We start from the raw sequence: 4,162 nt of genomic DNA on the forward strand, positions 1-4,162 counted from the left end.
CCACAGAGATCAGACAAGAAAAAGAAATAAAAGGCATCCAAATTGGCAAGGAGGAAGTAAAACTGTCATTATTTGCAGATGATTGATAGTATACATAGAAAACCCTATAGTCTCCACCAAAACTACTTAACCTAATAAGTGAATTTGCTAAAATAGCAGGATACAAAGTCAGTATTCAGAAATCGATGGCATTTTTGTACCCCAACAATGATATATCAGATATATAAATTAGGGAGGAAAATCCCATTTGCTATGGCAACAAGAAAAGTAAAGAACCCAGGAATAAATTTAACCAAGGAGGTAAAAGACCTGTACTCAGAAAACTATAGAATACTGAAGAAAGAAACTAAGGACGATAGACATAAATAGAAGCATATACCGTGTTCATGGTTTGGAAGAATTAACATCATTAAAATATCCATACTAGAAAAGCAATCTATAGATTCAACACAATTCCTATTAAAACACCAATGACATATTTCACAGATCTAGAACAAATATTTCAAAAATTTGTATGGAACCATAAAAGACCCAGAAAAGCCTCGGCAATCTCGGGAAAGAAGAACAAAGAAGGAGGGATCACAATACCTGCTATCAAACTATATTACAAGGCCACTATAATTGAAACAGTCTGGTACTGGCATAAAAACAAATACATAGATCAATGGAACAGAATCGAGAGCCCAGAAATAAACCCTAGTCTCTATGATCAATTAATATTTGACAAAGGAGGCATGCACGTAGATGGATATAAAAAAAGTCTCTTCAATAAATGGTTTTGAGAGAACTGGACTGGAACCTGTAAAAAAAAAAAATGAAACTAGACCACCAACTTATACCATACAACAAAATAAACTCAAAATGGATAAAAGAGTTAAATATAAGTCATGACACAATAAAAGTCCTAGAGGAAAACACAGGCAGGAAAATTTCAGATATCCCACATAGCAATATTTTTGCCAGTATATCTCCTAGGGCAAGGGAAATAAAGGAAAAAAAATAAACAAATGGGACTACATCAAAGTAAAAAGCTTCTGAATGGCTAAAGAAAACATCAAAATGAAAAAGGGAAGCAACTGTATGGGAGAGCATATTTGCCAATGATACATCAGACAAGGGTTTGATCTCCAAAAAATATAAAGAACACATACAGCTCAACACCAGGAAGACACACAATCCAATTAAAAAGATGAGCAACGGATCTGAATAGATGCTTCTCCAAGGAGGACACACAGATGGCCATATGAAAAGATGCTCATCACTAGCCATCAGAGAGATGCAAATTAAAACCACAATGAAATATCACCTCACACCTGTCAGAATGGCCATCATTAATAAATCAACAAACAACAAGTCCTGGCATGGATGTGTTAAAAGGGAACCCCAGGTCCAAGGTTTGACAAAGTTTTCTTAAATATGATGTAAATGTTTACAAACTATAAGATAAAATAATAAATTGAATGTCACCAAAATTAAAAATTTTTTCTTCAAAAGACAGTATTACAAAAATAAAGGGGAAACCTCAAACTGGGAAGGAACAAATAAAGCACTTACATGAAAAAGACACTTGTAACAAGACTATGTGAAGAACTCTTGGAGAACCTCGGCCATGGCGCTGCTGTGAAGGCGTTCCAGCAACATGTATCATCTACCGACGAAACTCCTGCGCAAGAAGATCGAGAAGCGGAACCTCAAATTGCGGCAGCAAAACCTAAAGCTACAGGGAGCCTGGACTGCGAGCCTATCAGAAACTCAAAATGGAGATGTCTCTGAAGAAACAGTAGGAAGTGGAAAAATTAAAAAATCCTCAAAACAGTCTATGAAGGCAGGTTTATCAGAAGCCCAAAATGGGGATAGATCTGAAGAAACAGTAGGAAGTAGAAAAGTTAAAAAATCCTTAAAACAATCTATGAAATTAGGCTTATCAGAAGCCCAAAATGGAGACAAATCTGAAGAAACAGTGCGAAGTGGAAAAGTTAAAAAATCCCTAAAGTGGTCTATGAGTCAGGGCTTGTCAGAAGCCCAAAACGGAGGTAGATCTAAAGAAAAAGTGGAAAATGTAGAAGTTAAAATATCCCCCAAGAAATCTACTGTATTAACCAATGGAGAAGCAGTGATGCAGTCTCCCAAATCAGAATCTAAGAAGAAGAAGAAGAAAAAGAGAAAAATGGTGGATGATCATGGGCCTGATACCAAAAAAGCAAAAACCTAAGACAAAGGGGAATCTGAAGAAGGTGCTCAGGCTCCAGAAGAAACAGAAACCAGAGTGGAGAAGCCAGACAATGGAGAAGAGGACAGTGAAATACCCAGCCTGCCCCTGGGACTGACAGGAGCTTTTGAGGATACTTCATTTGCTTCCCTATCTAACCTTGTCAATGAGAACACACTGAAGGCAATAAAAGAAATGGGCTTTACAAACGTGACTGAAATTCAACATTAAAGTATCAAACCACTTCTGGAAGGCAGGGATCTCGCAGCTGCAAAAACAGGCAGCGGCAAAACCCTGGCCTTTCTCATCCCTGCAGTGGAACTCAGTGTTAAGTTAAAGTTTATGCCCAAGAATGGAACAGGAGTTCTTATTCTCTCACCTATTAGGGAACTGGCCATGCAGACTTTTGGTGTTCTTAAAGAGCTAATGACACACCATGTTCACACATATGGATTAATAATGGGTGGCAGTAACAGATCCGCTGAAGCACAGAAACTTGCTAATGGGATCAACATCATTGTGGCTACACCAGGCCATCTTCTGGACCATATGCAGAACACTCCAGGATTTATGTATAAAAACACGGTGTCTGGTTATTGATGAAACTGATCGTATCTTGGATGTTGGGTTTGAAGAGGAATTAAAGCAAATTATTAAACTTCTGCCAACACACAGACAGACCATGCTCTTTTCTGCCACACAAACTCGAAAAGTTGAAGACTTGGCGAGGATTTCTCTGAAAAAGGAGCCTTTGTATGTTGGTGTTGATGATGATAAAGCTAATGCAACAGTGGATGGTCTTGAGCAGGGATATGTTGTTTGCCCTTCTGAAAAGAGATTCCTCCTGCTCTTTACGTTCCTTAAGAAGAACCAGAAGAAGAAACTAATGGTCTTCTTTTCATCTTGTGAAATACCACTACGAGTTGCTAAACTACATTGATTTGCCTGTATTAGCCATCCATGGAAGGCAGAAGCAAAATAAGCGTACGACCACATTCTTCCAGTTTTGCAATGCAGATACGGGGATATTGTTGTACACAGACATGGCAGCTAGAGGGCTGGATATTCCTGAAGTTGACTGGACTGTTCAGTATGACCCTCCAGATGACCCCAAGGAATACATTCTTCGTGTGGGAAGAACAGCCAGAGGTCTAAATGGAAAGGGACATGCCTTGCTCATTTTGCGCCCTGAAGAACTTGGTCTCCTTCGTTACTTGAAACAGTCCAAGGTTCCATTAAGTGAATTTGAGTTTTCCTGGTCCAAAATTTCTGACATTCAGTCTCAGCTCAAAAAATTGATTGAAAAGAACTACTTTCTTCATAAATCAGCCCAGGAAGCATATAAATCATACATTTGAGCATATTATTCCCATTCTCTGAAACAGATCTTTAATGTTAGTAACTTAAACTTGCCTCAAGTTGCTCTGTCATTTGGTTTCAAGGTGCCTCCTTTTGTTGATCTGAACGTGAACAGCAATGACGGCAAGCTTAAAAAGAGAGGAGGTGGTGGTGGATTCGGCTACTAGGAAATGAAGGAAGTCAAGAAGTCCAAAACCTTCAAGCACATCAGCAAGAAATCTTCTGACAGCAGGCAGTTCTCTCACTGATGGCACACCTTCCTTTCATCTTCAAGAGCTTGTTCTCAAGTGAAATGTTTGTTCTTGCTCTAACAAAGAAATATTTTACTTTAGGATTTGGACTGATCAAACAAGTATAAATTGACTTGGGTTGCGAGCACTGAGCATTAGTATTTCCAGCAAGTCTTTTTTTATTTGGTGTTATAAAACAGTCTAATTTTTCTTGATTTCCCAAGGACAAAGCAGGGGACCTTTTTGGTCTTTGTTGTGATTATAGTTTTTTCCTTTCAAAAAAAAAAAAACAACTCTTCCTTCAACTGGAAGACAAAAACCCCACCTTTTTAAATGGGTGAAAGAGTTGAACAAGTGAATGATC

General features: G+C 38.3%; 1 pseudogene; it reads left to right on the plus strand.

Moving 5' to 3' along the window:
- The first annotated feature begins 1,602 nt into the window (after window positions 1-1,602).
- Window positions 1,603-3,816, plus strand: LOC129073278 (ATP-dependent RNA helicase DDX18-like; annotated as a pseudogene).
- Window positions 3,817-4,162: the final 346 nt, after the last annotated feature.

Source organism: Pteronotus mesoamericanus, unplaced genomic scaffold (assembly GCF_021234165.1).
Source record: "Pteronotus mesoamericanus isolate MK-2021 breed Mesoamerican mustached bat unplaced genomic scaffold, CSHL_Meso_final contig_40, whole genome shotgun sequence".
Lineage (NCBI taxonomy): Eukaryota > Metazoa > Chordata > Mammalia > Chiroptera > Mormoopidae > Pteronotus > Pteronotus mesoamericanus.